The 19,789-nt window shown below is 42.8% G+C and overlaps 1 long non-coding RNA gene across 3 annotated transcripts in view; it reads right to left on the bottom strand.

The window, feature by feature from the left end:
* The window catches only part of LOC102160043 (uncharacterized), a 730,195-nt gene that overhangs the window by 591,942 nt on the left and 118,464 nt on the right, over positions 1-19,789 (bottom strand). The window contains exon 1 of one of the 3 annotated variants that reach the window (XR_014827490.1): positions 6,845-7,037. The exons of 1 other annotated variant lie outside the window; for it this stretch is intronic. This is a non-coding gene — a long non-coding RNA (uncharacterized LOC102160043). Of the gene's footprint in view, positions 1-6,844; positions 7,038-19,789 lie in introns of those variants that run through there. One more of the 3 variants, XR_014827485.1, reaches the window with a different exon arrangement.

The raw sequence follows: 19,789 nt of genomic DNA, 5'->3' as shown, positions 1-19,789 counted from the left end.
CCATATTCCTGCTGATGCCCAGCATCTTGCCCACACTACGTTTCTATCACTTGCTCCTCCAGGCTCCTGAGCCTCTCACACAATCTCTCCCATGGACCTCCTCAGAAGGTACTTTTTTAAAACCTCAAGGACATGAGGGCTGAACAATGAACCAAAGGCCTCATTCACCTGATCTCCTCCTGGAGGACTTCATCTGGTGAAAGTAATAATGCATTTCCTTACCCAGCTTGCTGCTCCGTTTTCTATTAATGAGCCTTCACATTTACTTAAATACAGCTTTGCTAAAATAATGCAATATTTGAGGAAAAAAGGAAATTTACTCCCATTTGCTCTTGAGCCCTCCCTTCCTCCCAAGTTTGCAACAAATGGACCCCTAAATGGTGCCCCTAAAATAGCCAGGAGGCCTCCATCTCCTATCAGGGTTGCTACTACTACACTTCACAGCTCAAGGCCTCAGGGGGCCCTTGGGAACCAGCAACACTCCCTTCCATGGCATGAGACAGACTGTGGGAGTTTTTACCAAGGCTAACAATCCCAAAGCAAGCAGAAATGATATGTCATTCTCCCTGGATATACAATGCAGCTGTTTCCCCTGAGGGAAGAGCTCCCTCTACAGAGCTGTCATTAGACAGTGGGGGAAGATGGGGGCCTACTGTCACCAGCCCTTTCACTCCTGTTCTAACCACCAACCTCATTTCTTAGGGAATAATAAACATCATTCTCTCTTCTTGTTGCCCTGAAAGGCCTTTAACAACATTTCTTCAATGTTTTAAGTTTTAGAAAAATCAAACCTCCAAAGGGCCATGTCTTAAAAGCCACTTCTGCTTTGGACCTTGTAACACACTGTCTCCCCCACTTCCCACATCCACCAACCGTGTCAAGGATATAACAGCTTATCTATTTTCATGAAGAAAAACAGAGAGAAACTCCAAAATTAATCTCCCTCCACTAAGCAGAGAAAAATAGGGTAGAAATACCTCAGATGAGTACATATAAAATATACATACACATATACAACTTAGAGAGCCACATAAACAAGCATCAGAGAGTAAAGAACAATTTACACTTGTAACTTTCAAGTGCAATCAAATCCAGACAGAATTTTTCAGACTATTTCTTATGAATTGTTAAGAATTTTGTAAGTGCTCAGCAGATGGTCTGGTGGATTCAGAGCATTTAACAGGTACCTCTGATAAGTGGTTCTAGAAGCCACTGTCCCTTTGTCTAATGCAGTTACCTTCCTGGATTGAAACGCATTTCGGGGCTGTAAAGTGCAGAGCCAACAATGTAAAACGTACCCGCAAAGTGAAGTAAAAAAGGTTTATTCGGGGACTTCTGAGCCCAATTGTCCGTAATGAAGCTCTCATTTCTGCCTCTCCCTGGCCCCAGCTCTGATTCTGGAAGATCACAACCACGGCTGCGCACACTTAGAGCTATCATTAGTTACAGCCGTTTTTGCCTCAAGTCCAGCACTTGCGGGCTTCCTGCATTTCCCAGCAAATGGCTTAAAGAAAGAACATTTTGCAAATTACTACTCTGTAGGTCAAAATTGTCAATTCTTCTTTAAAAACAACTGCAGCACCCCATTTTGAAAATGACTATTGTTATATAGCACTGTAAGGAAAAGACCAACATTACTGAATAGAGCCATCAAGAGCAATTTAGACCCATTTCATGCCTGCCATATTTATCCCTGCTCCTTGGCGGAGCTGTAGTGTGCGAGTATTTAACACCATTTGCAGGAAGGAGTGTCAGGCTGGCTGTGCATTCTTAATGGGTCTGCCTCTACAGTCCAGGACTGAATGGGAGACCTAATTTCAAGTGCAAGTACTGTCTTTGACACACACAGAAAATGAGCTGCTGTAAACCTGGGAAGGACCTGGTATGTGTACTTTTTAAGTGTATGCAAATACACAGAACTTACTCTGTGTAAAGAAGCAGGAATGACCGGTCGGTTGGGACCTCTGTGTACGATGGAGCCTGAGGTGCAGGGACATGGAGGGAGTAGGGGACGTCCCTGATGACACATTTTAAGAGCAGCTTGTTCAACACAGCCATCTATTGCACAGATGTGGTAAGCCACCCTCTAACATGTGCAGATAAGTCATGGCAGAGACACCCACAAAAAGCAGATTAAAAGGACTTCTATCTTTGAGAGATACAAAGGGGAAAAGCATCCTCAATTGCCAGACCCTTGGAGGGACACAGGAGGGAAACCCCAATACATCTCTAATTTTGGACAGGAAAGCACCACAATGTGTGGTCATGGCAAGTTGGCTGGGGTCGGCTGGGGGCTGGTTTGCATCTGCTGGCCTCATTCACATGTCTGGCAACTGTGATCCGGGCTGTTGGGCACTCATATGGCCACTTGGCCTTCTTCACAAGCTGGGTCCCAGAAAGCAAGCCCCAGAGTACAGGTGATGATCTAGCCCATGTTCACATCACATTTGTTGGCATCCAATCAATAGGCAAAGCAAAACGACAGTCTGGCCCAGAGTCAATGCAGGAGGGGATCTGTACAAGGATATGGACTCAGGAAGGTGATTTGGGGGGCCATTCATGTAACAAGCAACCACAAACTGTTCAGGGCTGTGCCTCCCCCCGCATGAGAAGCCTCTTTGAAACAGCCCAATCCTGCTTCCTCCTTATCCTGCAATACTCACCTTGTAGCCCAGCTGGCTGGGGACAGGCAGTAGCTGCTGCAGGAGGCCAGAGTTTTGTCCAAGAGGCCATTAGAGAAGCCTCAATAACAATGTTTTCCTGAACCCTCTGTCACAGCCACTGGGCAATTAATAAGATTTATAAGGAGAGAATTCTGTGGCATTTTCCCAGGGATGCCTCAAGCAGAAGAAACAAACAGCCTGGGTCAGTGACTTGCTGCAAAGTCTGTCCCTCCAAAGAAATTTCCCATGCATCCTACAGGTACCGTGCTCAGTGATTAATATTTAATTTATCCCCACAAACACAACCCTGCAAAGTAACAATTATTAAGCCCAGTTTATAAGTTGGTAACCCAACATAAAAACATAAAAACTTGCCCTAAGTCACAAGGCTGGTGATTCCAAAGCATGTCACTCTCCAAAGCCTATATTAGACTGCACACCTCTTTGCCTCTGAAACGCTGCTCTGGGTCTAGATTTCCAGCCAAACTCCAGGAATGCTAGCTGTTCTAGCCCATAGCCCTGCCTGCATTGGGAACTGTAAATGTTGGCTTTGGTATAAAGTCGCCAGGGTTTGAGTAGATTGCCTCTATCTTGGGCAGCTTTCTAATCTGTAAAATGGGATCAACATCATCTTACCTCCGAGGGTTGCTTGTGGCTTAAATAAGTGAGATGACCGAAAGTGCTTAGAAAAGAATGCCAGGAGGAGCAAGCAAAAAAATATTCATGATGACGATTACTATAAGCTGGGTTCCATCCTGTCCACTGATGGAAAATGAATAGTGTCTTACTGGGAGACACAGCTGGGCAGGGCAAGACCAGCAGCAAAGAAATTGCTGCAGAATGACAGTGTGTCTGAGGTAATAAAGAAAGTAATTCCTGTCTGGTACAGGAGAGACAGTGACCCTCTGGAACAGACTTCAGCGTTAACGACCAGTATGTCCAGTCCCTCCTGACACACTGAACATGAACCTTCCAGCTGTGGACCTGACCTGGGAGGTGGAGGGAGGAGCGGGAGAGCAGAGCTGGCCAAAAAGGCTGGGAAAGCAGCGTCCAGAAGGTTTTTGGAGCCAGAGTGGGGGAGGGAACAACTGGGAACAGAACCCCAGCTCTGAGGGGTAGATGTCCTGGGCAGGGACTCTGGTCGAGGAAAGGAAGGAGGCTTCAGAAGAAGACATGATCTATTAATGTGACCAGAGTCCTGGGACTAAGAACATGGCTGGAACCACACCAAATGGGATCCAGAGATGAACCCCAAAGAACTACAGATCTTTTGTCCTGCCTGACTCAGGTCTGGATTGTCCCAGGAGACTGTCTGCCTATAGAGGGAGTAGGGCTTGGTCATGGAGGAATGGAGGGGAGTGGGCTGGAAAGCCTTGGAAGAAACAATTCTGTGACACCAAGATCTTCTTCTCTGAGAAGCCATCTAGCACTATGGATCCTGCCACAGGGGACCACAGTGGTCCAGCTTAGCTAGGACAGCTTAGTCCCCCATGTCCTTCTCTTCCTCCTGCACATTAATAAGTCCTGGTCTCCCCCTGTGAAAATACACGTGAGTAGTAACAAGAACAGGAGCTTCAAGCCTGCAGCTTCAGAATTCATGCCAACCACGCCCCCCCTCTGGCCACTATGACCCTTCCTTCTCCCTCTGTCTGCACTTCAACTCCCATGAACCATCTGGTCCCACTTTACTGATAACCCTTCTCCAACTCTTCAGTCTTCTCCTCAAGGACAAGACTCTGGACACTGCCTTGCCCCCAAGCCCTGCCAGTCTCTCACATTAGATGATCATGGGGCTTGAGACCCTCTGAAGCCTCAGTGGGCTCCATCTTCCAGGCCAATAGAGCTGACCAGCTTCTTGCCAGGAGGGGTATCCACTGTCCACTTGGGATGAGGTTGGGCAAAAACTCCTAGTCAGGCAGAACCACAACAACAGTGCCTGGGTCCAGGCTGCCTATCTTGTGATTGACAGTTCTATGTATCTGGGTGAGGAATGGAGTTTGCCAAAGAGAAAGATATGGGGATGGATATTAGTATTTCTCCCTGGATGTGTTTAGGAAAACCTGCCGTGGCTGATCTGCTTCTGTTGCTGCAGATTCTGATGATGAACAACCAGCAGGAGCAGGAGCTCTTGAAGAAGACTTGGCCGCTGACTCCAGGAGAAAATTCAAAGTGTCATATCCGGAAAGCCACCTCAGCAAATGCAAAAGGGGCCAACCTCACATCCTTAATCAGCTGAGTAGGACTTGGAGTCCAACAGACCTGAGTCCTAGGCCCAGGGAGTATGACCTTAACCACGTGACTTTGCTCTGAGCCAGTTTTTTTATCAGTAAAATAGAGATAAAACCGGCACCACCACCACCTCAAAAGAATCCAAGGAGGATTAAATAAGATAACCTAGATAAAGTGTCTGTCCTGCCAGTGTCCAATACAGTTTCACTCCCACTTTCTGTCCTCCCTTCCCATCCCAATAGCAGTGGCAACAAATCCTTCCCTTCCCTTCCTTTTTAGAAGGTGCTGTGGAGCGAGAATTTTAAGCAGCATCTCAGGCTCCTGGTGGCCAGTATTTCTCCACCCAAGCTATTCCTCTGGCTCAGTAGAAGCTTCTTATCCTCCCTCTTCTCCCAACTATTATTTAGCATACTTTTCATCTTACATCTGGGTCATTTACACAGTCTCCTAACTCCTAATCTTACTTCCCTAACCCCTCCTAAGCCCCAAACTGAAAAGAATTGTCTGTCTTTACTCATGCTAACCACCTCTAGATGTACAAGTCACTTAGCACCAGAAGAAATAATGAATTTTCTCCTGTTCTGCTGAAGTTACCCTCCACAGGCCATTAAAAAGATACTTATTTTTAAAATATACTTGACAGTTTGGAATATACATTTGAGATATCAGAAAACTGAGCCCATTATGTGACATTTAGAATATATAGTGTGGCGATATATTTCTAAAATGTGTGATATACCTTATGAATTTATATCACATACATGGCACTTAGATATTTGTACTACTATTTTTCCTCTGTGGATTCAAAGCTTTCTAGATGACTTTCCTGTTGGAGCTTCCCCTGCTTATTATCAGGCACCTGGCCAACCCACCAGGGGGAAAAAAAAGACATGATGCAGACCTCAAGGTCAGTTAGCTGTGAATTTCATGTCACAGAGCCCCACTGGAATCCAGGGAGTGTGCAGAGAAGGAAGGTGTTTCTGTTTGCCAGGCACACTAACACACACACTAGCAATGATTATACGCATTATGTAGGTGTTGAATTTCCCATTTTAAAGATAAGAAAATTGAAGTTGGAGCACTGAAGTCACTTGCGCACAGCCATGCAGCTAATGAGGGGCAGAAGCTGGAGTCTAAACGGAGCTATAGCTGCTGGCCTACACCACAGCACAGCAACGTCAGATCCTTAACTCACTGAGCAAGGCCAGGGTTCGAACTTGCAACCTCATGGTTCCTAGTTTCCACTAGCCACAACAGCAACTCAAAGAACAGACTATTCTTAAAAGCCAGCTCCATCAGCTCCCTGTCTCTGAGGCCCACATGTGTCATGGTCAAAGCTCCCACTGGAGGAATACTCAGGCCATTGCCATTCCGAGGAGGGCACTGCTAGCTCCAGGGCTCACCGCTCTAAGAATATCCCCAGGCTCCACTCTGGTTCCCTCGGGCACTAATTAGCCCCAACTTCCACTTGGGTCCCTGCGAGTATAGAAAGAGCAGCTCTTTGGGAGTGGGGACTAGAGTAAAGCCCAGATTCTCAATTCAAATGGACTTGAGATGGCTAGAGATCTCTGCTCTTGGCCACAAACAAATATAGCTCCATTTATGGTGATTTTGAGAAATTCCAAATCTTCCAAAGCCAACGTTAAGAATCCTACATCCAAAGCTGGACAATTCGGAGGGAGGAAAGATGGCGGAGAAGTAGAGGGACACGCTCGCCCTCTCCCACAAACACAACAAAAAAAGCACATCTACAGAATAAATGACTCATACAGAACAACAACCAATCGCTGGCAGAGGAACCTAAACTACAATAACGGCAAGAAGTTCGTGACATTACTGGGCAGAACAGGAGAAAAGAGAAGAGTGAGAGAAGGTGAATCCGAGCTGGACGGGCACTCCCGAAAGGGAACTGCGGAGGAGAAAGGGATCCCGCACCCTGGAAAGTCACCTACCGGGCGAAAGATCAAACAAACCGGAGGAATCTCCAGATGCAGAGAAGAGTGTAGCAGTAAGTTGGAGTACGGAAAAGCCGATCAAGAACCGAATGGACCATCTGAACTACGGGCACAGTCACCAAAAATTGAGATGCCTGGGTGGGGGCTGGGCACCGAGTCCTCGGCTCCAGAGGTTAGTCCCCAAGAACAGGCTGGGGGGGCGGGGCGGAGCGGAAACTGATTGGGAGGTCTAGAAACTGGTCTGTCAAGTTTGATGGGGCAGAGACTGCCTGGGAGACTAGAAAACAAAGCTGTTGCAGAGGAAGGGAGCAATACCCTAGGGGCGGGGAAGTGAAAAGCCGCATCAGAGGGAACCTGGGAGAAGAGCCTGGTCTGCACCCATTCTGGGGAGGGGAGAGAAGAAGGGGTTGGTCCCCATAGAATACTCCCCATGCCACAGCAAGCTTACAGGCCCGATAGCTAGCAGAAAGCTGTGCTTCCTGGTGCATCCCCTCCGACCACCCCCACCACCACCTATGCTCTCGCCAGACCTGGGGCTGCCTGCCATCTGTGAGGGCTGGCCTCAACAATTGCCTGAAGCCTACCACCGCAGGGGCTATCCCTGCACAGGCCTGCTGGCCCTTTGGAGGGGCTACACTTCTGCAGAGCAGCACCAAACACCACCAGCCCCCGAGAAAAGGCCTGCAGCCCAGAAAAGCTGCAACAAGCCTGGCCAAGCCAGGAAAAGATCTCAGACAGTCTTTCTGAGTCAGGCTGCCCTGGGGAGGAGCCTCTTGGGTTTTCAGCGGCCCTGCTACCCACCCAAGCCCTCAGGGGGTGCCCCACTCCCACGGAATAGCTGCTCAGCACCACCAGCCCCCTGAAAGAGCCCCTGCAGCCCAGAAAAGCTGCAACAAGCTTGGCCAGACTGTGAAAAGATCCGCCTACATTCTCAGGCCGTCCTTCTGAGTTGGGCTGCCCTAGGGAAGAGCCTCTTAGGTTCTCAGTGACCCAGATAGCTGCTCCAGCCCCCAGGGGGTGGTGCACTCCTGAGGAGCAGCTGCCCAACACTGCCAACACCCTGCAAGAACCCCACAGCCTAAAAACACCAGAGCAAGCTCTGCATGACCAAGTGAAATCTGCTACCATCGTGGTGTGGACCTCCCAGGCCTGTCTGCCCTCAGGAAGTCCTCCTTTGCTTCAAAGAAACACTGTTAGCACCATCAACACTCCAGAAAAGCCACACTGCCTCAAAAAAGATTGACCAACAACGCCAGCCCTCAGGGAATATTCCACAGCAGTGACAAGGCAAACACTGCCCGTTAACAGAGAGTACAACTCCCTCAGGAGAAAGAAAACAACAAGCAAGATGAAGAAGCTGAGAAACCACCCTCAGTCAAACCAACAGGAGAACTCGCCTAAAGCAGTCAACAATGAAACAGATCTCTGCAGTCAGACAGACCTGGAGTTCAAAAGAGAAATAGTGAAAATACTGAAGGAATTAAGAGAAGATATGAACAGTAATGCAGACACCCTCAGAAAGGAACTAGAAAATATAAGGAGGAGCCAAGAAAAACTAGAACATTCATTTGCAGAGATGCAAACTGAACTAAGGGCAGTAAAAACCAGAATGAATAATGCAGAAGAACGAATCAGTGATATGGAAGATAGAATAATGGAAATCACCCAATCAGGTCAGCAGACAGAAAACCAAATCAAAAAACTGGAAAGCAATATAAGAGACCTATGGGATAATATAAAGTGGGCCAATCTACGCATAATAGGAATTCCAAAAGGAGTAGAAAAAGATAAGGGGATGGAAAATATATTTGATGAAATTATCAATGGAAACTTCCCAAATCTAAAGGATACTGGATTCAAGATACAAGAAGCACAGAGGGCCCCAAACAAACTGAACCCAAACAGACCCACACCAAGACACATCATAATAAAAATGGCAAAAGTTAGTGATAAAGACAGGATCCTAAAGGCAGCAAGAGAAAAGCAGAATGTTACCTACAAGGGAACCCCCATAAAAATATCAGTTGATTTCTCTACAGAAACACTACAGACCAGGAGGGAATGGCAAGAGTTATTTAAAGTGTGAAAAGGAAAAAATATGCAACCTAGAATACTCTATCCAGCAAGAATATCATTTAAAATAGAAGGGGAAATAAAAATTTTTTCCAACAAACAAAAACTTAAAGAATACAGCAACACAAAACCCAGGTTCAAGGAAATATTGAAAGGGCTTCTCTAAACCAAAAAGAAAGGAAGGAAAGGGAAGAAAAAAGAAAAGAAAAGAAACCGCAATCAGAGAGCAGTCACTCAAATAAGCCAGCACACAGATTTAATCATGAACATGCTTCAAACAAAATAAAATTAAAAAGAAAAAAATAAAAAAGAGTCATCAAAACCATAAAATGTGGGCAAGGGATGTTAGGAAGTAAATAACCCTTTTTGTTTGTTTGTTTGTATGTTTCTCTTCTTAATTTTAATATAGCAATGAAGTGTTTGAACTTACAGGACCATCAGGCTAAAACACACAATTATGGGAAGGGGTTAGCATACTTAAAAAACAGGGCAACCACAAGCCAAAACCAAATATTGCATTTGCAAAAAATGAAAAAAAAAAAATACACTCAAGCAGATAATAACAGGAGACTATCCAACCAAAAAAAAAAAAAAAAAAAAGAAAGGAAGAATGGAGAACCATAGAATCAACTGGAACACGAGGTTCAAAATGGCAATAAATAATCATCTATCAATTACCACCTTAAATGTCAATGGACTGAATGCCCCAATCAAAAAACACAGACTGGCTGAGTGGATAAAAAGGCAAACACCAATATGCTGCCTACAAGAAACTCACCTTAGGACAAAAGATACATATAGATTGAAAGTGAAAGGGTGGGGAAAAATATTTCACGCCAATAGACATGACAGGAAAGCAGGAGTCGCAACGCTCATATCAGACAAAATAGACTTTAAAACAAAAGACATAAAGAAAGACAAAGAAGGACACTACTTAATGATTAAGGGATCCATCCAAGGAGAGGATGTTACTATCGTCAACATATATGCCCCAAATATAGGAGCACCCAGATACATACATCAAATATTAACAGACATAAAGGTAGATATTGATGAGAATACAATCATAGTAGGAGACCTAAATACCCCCCTCACATCAATGGACAGATCCTCTAGACAGAAAACTAATAAAGCAACAGAGATCCTAAAGGAAACAATAGAAAAGTTAGACTTAATTGATATCTTCAGAACACTACATCCAAAAAAATCAGAATACACATTCTTCTCAAATGCTCATGGAACATTCTCAAGAATCGACCACATATTGGGACACAAAGCTAACCTCAATAAATTTAGGAGCGTAGAAATTATCTCAAGTATCTTCTCTGACCACAATGCCATGATTAGAAACCAACCATGGGAAAAGGAAAGAGAAAAAACCTACTACATGGAGACTAAACAACATGCTACTAAAAAACCAATGGGTCAATGAGGAAATCAAGAAGGAAATTAAAAACTACCTTGAAACAAATGATAATGAAGACACAACCTCTCAAAATCTATGGGATGCTGCGAAAGCAGTGCTCAGAGGGAAATTTATAGCAATACAGGCCTTTCTCAAAAAAGAAGAAAGATCCCAAATTGACAACTTAACCCTCTACCTAAACGAATTAGAAAAAGAAGAACAAAAAAGACCTAAAGTCAGCAGAAGGAAGGAAATTATACAGATCAAAGAAGAAATCAATAAAATAGAGACTCAAAAAACAATAGAGAAAATTAATAAAACCAAGAGCTGGTTCTTTGAAAAGGTGAACAAAATTGACAAACCCCTGGCCAGACTCACTAAAAAGAGGAGAGAAAGAACCCAAATCACCAAAATTATAAATGAAAAAGGAGAAATCACAACGGATACAGCAGAAATACAAAAAACCATAAGAGAATACTATGAACAACTATACAGCAAGTTTGACAATCTGGAAGAAATGGACAATTTTCTAGAATCTTACAGCCTGCCAAAACTGAATCAAGAAGAAACAGACCAACTGAACAAACCGATCACTAGAAATGAAGTTGAAGAGGTCATAAAATCACTCCCTACAAATAAAAGTCCAGGACCAGATGGCTTCACAGGTGAATTCTATCAAACATATAAAGAGGAATTGGTGCCCATCCTCCTTAAACTCTTTCAAAAGGTTGAAGAAGAAGGAATACTCCCAAAGACATTCTATGAGGCCACCATCACCCTCATTCCAAAACTAGACAGAGATACCACCAAAAAAGAAAACTATCGCCCAATATCATTGATGACTATAGATGCAAAAATTCTCAACAAAATCTTAGCCAACCAAATCCAACAACATATCAAAAAAATTATACACCATGACCAGGTTGGGTTCATCCCAGGTTCACAAGGTTGGTTCAACATACGCAAATCAATCAGCATCATACACAACATTAACAAAAAAAAAGTCAAAAATCATATGATCATCTCAATAGACGCAGAAAAAGCATTTGACAAAGTTCAACATCCATTCATGATCAAGACCCTCGCCAAAGTGGGTATAGAGGGAACATTCCTGAATATAATCAAAGCCATTTATGATAAACCCACAGCAAATATAATCCTCAATGGGGAAAAACTGAAAGCCTTCTCACTCAAATCTGGAACAAGACAGGGATGCCCACTCTCACCACTGCTCTTCAACATCGTTTTGGAAGTCCTAGCCACAGCAATTAGACAAACAAAAGAAATCAAAGGCATCCATATAGGAAGAGAAGAGAGAAAACTGTCACTGTATGCAGATGACATGATACTATACATAGAAAACCCTAAGGACTCAACCCCAAAACTACTTGAACTGATTAATCAATTCAGCAAAGTAGCAGGATATAAGATTAACATTCAGAAGTCAGTTGCATTTCTGTATACCAGCAATGAAATATTAGAAAAGTAATACAAAAATACGATACCTTTTAAAATTGCACCTCACAAAATCAAATACCTCGGAATACACCTGACCAAGGAGGTGAAGGACCTATATGCCGAGAACTATAAAACTTTAATCAAAGAAATCAAAGAAGATGTAAAGAAATGGAAAGATATTCCATGTTCCTGGATTGGGAAAATCAATACTGTAAAAATGGCCATACTACCCAAAGCAATCTACAGATTCAATGCAATCCCTATCAAATTACCCATCACATTTTTCACAGAACTAGAACAAACAATCCAAACATTTATATGGAACCACAAAAGACCCAGAATCACCAAAGCAATCCTGAGAAACAAAAACCAAGCAGGAGGCATAACTCTCCCAAACTTCAAGAAATACTACAAAGCCACAGTCATCAAAACAGTGTGGTACTGGTATCAAAACAGACAGACAGACCAATGGAACAGAAGAGAGAACCCACTAATAAACCCTGACACCTATGGTCAATTAATCTTTGACAAGGGAGGCAAGAACATAAAATGGGAAAAAGAAATTCTATTCAGCAAGCATTGCTGGGAAACCTGGACAGCTGCATGCACAGCAATGAAACTAGAACACACCCTCACACCATGCACAAAAATAAACTCCAAATGGCTGAAAGACTTAAATATACGACAGGACACCATCAAACTCCTAGAAGAGAACATAGGCAAAACACTCTTGGACATCAACCTCATGAATATTTTCTCAGGTCAGTCTCCCAAAGCAATAGAAATTACAGCAAAAATAAACCCATGGGACCTCATCAAACTTACAAGCTTTGGCACAGCAAAGGAAACCAAAAAGAAAACCAAAAGACAACTTTCAGAATGGGAGAAAATAGTTTCAAATGATGCAACCGACAAGCGCTTAATCTCTAGAATATATAAGCAACTTATACAACCCAACAGCAAAAAAAACCAATCAATCAATGGAAAAATGGGCAAAAGACCTGAAGAGACATTTCTCCAAAGAAGATATACAGATGGCCAGCAAACACATGAAAAAATGCTCAACATCGCTGATTATAAGAGAAATGCAAATCAAAACTACCATGAGATACCACCTCACACCAGTCAGAATGGCCATCATTAATAAATCCACAAATAACAAGCGCTGGAGGGGCTGTGGAGAAAAGGGAACCCTCCTGCACTGTTGGTGGGAATGTAAACTGGTACAGCCACTATGGAGAACAGTCTGGAGATACCTTAGACATCTATCCATAGAACTTCCATATGACCCTGCAATCCCACTCTTGGGCATCTATCCGGACAAAACTCTACTTAAAAGAGACACGTGCACCCGCATGTTCATTGCAGCACTATTCACAATAGCCAGGACATGGAAACAACCCAAATGTCCATCGACAGAGGATTGGATTCGGAAGAGGTGGTATATATACACAATGGAATACTACTCAGCCATAAAAAAGGATGACATAATGCCATTTGCAGCAACATGGATGGAACTAGAGAATCTCATCCTGAGTGAAATGAGCCATAAAGACAAAGACAAATACCATATGATATCACTTATAACTGGAATCTAATATCCAGCACAAATGAACATCTCCTCAGAAAAGAAAATCATGGACTTGGAGAAAAGACTTGTGGCTGCCTGATGGGAGGGGGAGGGAGTGGGAGGGATCAGGAGCTTGGGCTTATCAGACACAACTTAGAATAGATATACAAGGAGATCCTGCTGAATATCATTGAGAACTTTGTCTAGATACTCATGTTGCAACAGAACAAAGGGTGGGGGAAAAAATGTAATTGTAATGTATACATGTAAGGATAACCTGACCCCCTTGCTGTACAGTGGGAAAATAAAAAAATTAAAAAAAAAAAGAAAATGCAATTCAAAAAAAAAAAAAAAAAAAGATTTTGAATCCAGACACTTTCTTGTCAATTGTGCAATTTCCCTTTATATAAAATTTGAGGTAATAACACTTACCTCATAGGATTGCACAGTTAAAAAATAAATGATATTCAATAAAAAAAACAAAGCTGGACACTTCTTGAAGATCCCTATACATCATTATCATCACAATATCACTATAAAATAGCTATGGTATAGGAATGGAGAATCAGATCGTAAATGGCTTGCCATGGCTAACAGACCGCTCACTATAGATCAACAGCTGTGTGCCAGGCATCCTTCTAGAAAGTGGGGACACAAGAATAAAGTTAGACAGAAAGCCTTCGCTTATGAAACTTACGTTCTAGGAAAGTTCCTGACACAGGCTGCCCCAGCTGGACCCAGAGGAAAGTGGGCGGCACTTAGCAGAGTGTTTGCTAAGCCCCAGATGAGAGCCAACCAGGGGAAGGAAGGCCTGTCTGGGGCCATAAGCAGCAGCAGGCAGGCCGACCAGGAGCCTGTGCAGCTGAGGGAGCCTCGGGGTCGAGGCGGAGGGTGGTGGTGCTCATAATGGCTCTCCACTCACAGAAAGGGCTCTGCCAGCGCCCAACTCAGCACTTGAACGGGACTCAAGTCTCAAAAGATTTCCTGCTGCTTTGTCCTTAAAGTACACTCTGCTGTCATTGCTGTTTACAAAGAATGGAAAGAAAGCTAAATGCCCAGCACTGGTACTCAAAAAGCTTTTAGGGCCTCAATGCTGCACAACCAGAGGAGCCTGGGGGAAAATGCTGGGTTTGTTTTGAGCAAAGCCATTCCACTCATCTGAGGCTTGGGGAAGAAGTGCCGTGCTGAGCTACAGGTCTCATTTTATAGCCCAAAAGGAGAGAAAGGACACACGAACAGGGTGATTTGAGCAGCCCCTGAATCCCTGGAGTTAGGTAGGTTTATCCTACTAGGATCTGACTCATGGGATGTACCCTCCCAGAGCTGAGCCCGAGGATGGTGCAGCGGGAGCAGACCCAGGGGGCCCCTTCCATCCTGTGGCACAGTCCAGTCCAAACTCCAAGTGCAACTGTCCGAGGCTATTTCTCTTCCCTAAACAAAAGCTGGAGCTGCAGTTGAGCCCAGGAAGGGGAGGTACTGCAGGGAGCATGCTGTAAAGGCTTCAGCCAAATGTGACAATGGCAGGGCCTTTGAAACAGCTAGAGAAACGTCAGCCTTAGGAAACACAAGACACAGAGTTCCCATCGTGGCACAGCGGAAACAAATCTGACTAGGAACCATGAGGCTGCGGGTTCAATCCCTGGCCTCACTCAATGGGTTAAGGATCTGGCATTCTGTGAGCTGTGGTGTAGGTTGCAGATGCCGCTGGCGTGGCTGTTGCTGTGGCGTAGGCCAGCAGATGTAGCTCCGATTAGGCCCCTAGCCTGGGAACATCCATATGCCATTAGTGCAGCCTTAAAAAAAAATAAAAACAAACTCGAGACACAACCACAAGAACAGAAACAAGACACAAAAAAGTGAGGTGTGGAACATGATCCACAGACCATAAAACTGTGACACCACCAGGGGGTGCTGAGGAGTCTGTCAGCAAGAGATGCTCAGAACCTCCTCCCAGGGTCTCCTGGGTGTGACCCTATTACTGCCCTTGATGTCTGTGTTCCCTGTGCCTGAGCACTGGAGAGAGCAGGCCTCTAACCCTAGGATGTGTAAATGGGTTTCCGGGAAGGAATACAGCAAAGCATGAGATGTCTAATTAGTATACCTTAGTACATAATTGCACACCATGTATTTGAAGACCCTAAGTGCACATTTTTACATTGATCTTCCTTAAATGTCATTTTCAGAGATTATACCCATATTAATATAAGACAGCTGATAATATAGCCAACCATGACTCTTACCTGCCCGCATGGCATGAACTGGTCCTACTAGATCTGTGTTGGCTGGACCTGTTTATTCACTCGAAAAAAGAGGGGATGTTCTAGATAATCTCTACAAGAGGTGATGTTAAATCTGCAAAGACCCAGTGTCACCCCAGCTCCTTCCATGGATAGGAAAGAGGAAACTGATATCTTTCTTGAGAGGAAACTGATATCTTTCTTAATCCTCATTAAGTCACAGAGGCCTCAGGCAATACTGCTTAAGCTGTTTCTCCACCTTTCATCCACAGGCACCCCTGGAAAAGAAATCAGGCACCAGGAAGTGAATGGCTGGGTATTTAGGTTGCACAATGGACCAGATTCGGTTTTCTAGAGACCTTATTGGTGGTGTCCTCCGGGCACAGGGGACAAGGAGGAGACTGAAGAAGGATGCAGGCCACTCCAGGCCGATAGACAGCAGGTTTAATAAGCAAGAGAATTTACATATGAGGCTTGTCCTGGCAGGAGCTAGAGAAATAAATCTGCACATGCACCCACCAGAATCTTTGAAGTTTCTACAAGGCTTTAACTGAGTTCAGTAACATACGCCATCTGGATGGTCTTGAAACTTAACAACACTTTTGGCTTGAACCTAGTCAGAGCCCAGATTGGGACTTAAAACCATGTGCCAGGACTGCAACCTAGCCAAAACCCAGATTAGGACTTGAACCCACGGGCCGGGATTCAAACCCTGCCTAAACCCAGATTGGGATTTGAACCCACAGTTTTTAAATTGGAATCACTCACCCAGTGTCTGGATTTACTGAGGTTCAGGTTTTTTGTGCCTCAGCGCAGAAGTAATTCAGTGAGAGACAAAGCGACAGGCAAGAAATAGGGCAGGCAAGGAGGCTCTGCCCTCCCAGGGTTCAGTGGGCTGTTTTTAATCCACAGGAAGTGGGGGGTGGGAAAAGACCGCCTCTTCCTCTTTCTCCAGGTAGACTTCTGGCTTATTCAAATCAGGAGAAGGGCGGTCCTTAAACTTCTGCCCTTGGTCTGAGCTTGAAGGCATTTCACTTAATGACTTGAGGCATATCTTGTGTTCCCATTAGATAATCAAGCCTGCTTCGCTCCAATGGCCCTCTTTAGTAATTATTATCTTACACTGGTCTCCCAGAGTTCCCTAGGCTTCCCTCTCTATCTATGGTCCCCTACTGGGACTTCAACTACTACCTATGTACTTATCCTACTCCATCCCTATTGGTCCCAATGACACCTTACTCTCTCCAGGCTACTTCCTTGAAATGGCTCCCACTGCAGAACCAGTGTGCAGAACGTACATTCTATGACAGAAGAAGGGTTGGGGAGCCTCTGACTGCCCAGATCCAGTTCATACATCACCTGGAGATCATATCCCCTTGAGAGCCTCCTCCAAGAGACCTGAATTAAAAGGCTGAAACAAGGGGCACCTGAGGCTTTGGGAAGAGCATGTTTCTCTGAGACCTAGCATGTGGACTGAGGGGTATTCAACTAAAGTTTAAGGAGGGTAGAGATACAGTCTAGATAAAACTAAATCTCAAGGATAGAAACTTTAACAGAGAAAGAAAACCCCCCAAGTGTCTTCAACCAAATTAATAATGTTTGATTGTGCAAGCTGGGAAATACACACAGAGCCATTCATTGTATCACTTTATATTACTTAGTAAATATCCAAAACATTTCAAAAGTTTTAAAGGAAAAAAAAAAGTTAAAGAAGAGAAAAAAGTGGAGGAAGGAGGGAAGAAATGAAGGAAATGAAAAGCAAGGTCCAGAAAAATATCTTTGGTTACAAGTTTTTGAACATCAACATAGGAATGCACTCTTACTCAAAGCGGGAATCCATACCTAGTACAGGTGGCCAGACCTGCTCTTGTACCATGAACCTCTTCTGCTTTTTTTATTATTATTATTTTTTAATAGTTATTTCCCCAATACAATTTTTTTTTCCTACTGTTCAGCATGGTGACCCAGTTACACATACATGTACACATTTTATCTTGCAGCTCTATTCACAATAGCCAAGACATGAAAACAACCCAAATGTCCATCGGATGATTGGATTAGGAAGATGTGGTATATATACACAATGGAATACTACTCAGCCATAAAAAAGAACAAAATAATGTCATTTGCAGCAACACAGATGGAGCTGGAGACTCTCTTCTGTTTTTTTTTGTTGTTGTTGTTGTTGTTGTTAATTGAAATCTTTTAAAGTGAACAATTCAATGATTTTTAATATTTTCATAAATGATTTTAATAAATCATCACAATTTAATTTTGGAACAAAAGATCCAAAGAACAAAATCAACCCCAAAATAAATCTCATAGCCATTCACAGTAATACCCCATTCCTGCCCCTCTCCTCCAGCCCAAGCAAGCAATAATCTACTTTCTGTCTTTATAGATTTGGTTATTCTGGGCATTCTGTATAAATAGAATCATACAAGATGTGATGTGGTCATTTGTGACTGGTATCTTTCACTTAAAATAATCAAGATTAATCCATGGCCTAACTCTAGGTTACAAAGATCCTATTTCTTACATCTAAGAGTTTTATAGTTTTAGCTCTTACATTTAGGACTATCCTCTCATCAAAGTTGTTTTGTATGTGGCTGTGATACAGGGGTTCAACTTAATTCTTTTTAATGTGGATATCCAATTATTGAAAAGACTATTATACCCCCCATTAAATTGTCTTGGCACCTTTGTCAAACATCAATTAACCATAAATATAAGGATTTATTTCTGGACTCTTAATTCTCTTCCATTGATCTACATATCTATCCTTATGTTAGTATCTCATTGTCTTGATTACTGTAGCTTTTTAGAAAGTTGTAAAATCAGGAACTTTGAATACTCTGTGTTCTTTTTTTTTTAAGATTATTTTGGCTACTTCAAGTTCCTTGCATTTCCATATGAATCTCCAAATCAGCTTGTCAATTTCTACACGCAAAAAAAAAAAAAAAATGCAGCTAGAATTTCAGTAAATACATATTAAATCTATAGTTCATTTGGAGAATGCTGCCATCTGATCCATGAATGTGCAATGCCATTCCTCTTTTTTTGGCCTTCTTTAACTTCCTTCAACAATATTTTCAAGTTTTCAGTGCACAAGTCTTGAAATTCTCTTGTTAAATGTACCCTAGGTATTCTTAACGTACAACATGTACTAAGTAATATTCTTTTTTCTGTTATTACAAATAAAATTATTTTCTTGATTTCATTTTCAGATTGTTCAGAGCTATTGTATAGAAGAAGCTACTGAGTTTCATATATCCTTCAACCTTGTTAGCTTGTCTTTGGTTTTTGATAATTTGATTATTAACTGTTGAGGTCTGGATTTCTTTTGTGTTTAATCTGAAGTCTGTTGAATTGCTTATATGTTTATACTGATGCTTTTCATCAATTTGGAAAAGTTTGGGCCATTATTCAAATATCCTTTCTGCCTCTTCCTCTCCCCCCTCCCCTGCTGTTACTCCTATTTGTGTATGTTGGTATACTTTATGGTGACCCATGAGTCTCTTAGGATCTGTTCATTTTTCTTCTTTCTTTTTTCTTTCTGCTCTACAGAATGGATAATCTTAATTGACCTATGTTCATATTTGCTGATTCTTTCTTCTACTTGCTCAAATTGGTTGTTGAGCTCTTAGGGTGATTTTTTTTTAATTTCAAGTATAATTTTCAACCCTCAAATTTCTATTTTTTGTATAATTTCTATCTCTTTAGGAGATACTCTTTAATTAGTGAGAGTAATAATTCACTTTACTTCTTTTAACATGATTTCCTTTCATTCTTTGAGCATACTTATGACAGCCGATGTAAAGTGTTTGCCTAGTAAGTCCAACATCTGGGTTCCCTCAGGGACAGTTTTATTGATCACTTTTTTTCCTATGTCTAATCCATATCTTTCTGCTTTTTTGTGCATTTTATAAATGTTGTGAAAATCCAGACATTTTAGATAATCTTATGTGACAACTTTGGAAATCAGATCCACCCATTCTCCCAGGCTTTGTTCTTGTTGCTATATTTTGCTGCTGTGGTTGTTTTTGTTGTTAATGCTGATTCTTTGTTTCTTGCAGTGTACAGTCACTGAAACCTCTGCATGGTTATCTTTGTGGTCAGCTAATGACTGACAGATGTTTCCTGAAATACTTCAAGGCAATAAATATTCCACCTTTACCAAGGAGCTCTGTTACATGTTG

The sequence above is a fragment of the Sus scrofa genome, chromosome 14, assembly GCF_054392235.1.
Source record: "Sus scrofa isolate SSC_HxYL_T2T_F1_AM1 chromosome 14, Sscrofa_HxYL_maternal_Yorkshire_Landrace_v2.0, whole genome shotgun sequence".
Taxonomy (NCBI): Eukaryota; Metazoa; Chordata; class Mammalia; order Artiodactyla; family Suidae; genus Sus; species Sus scrofa.
Note: the sequence above shows the minus strand (reverse complement) of the source record. Positions and strands in the feature narration are given on the sequence as shown.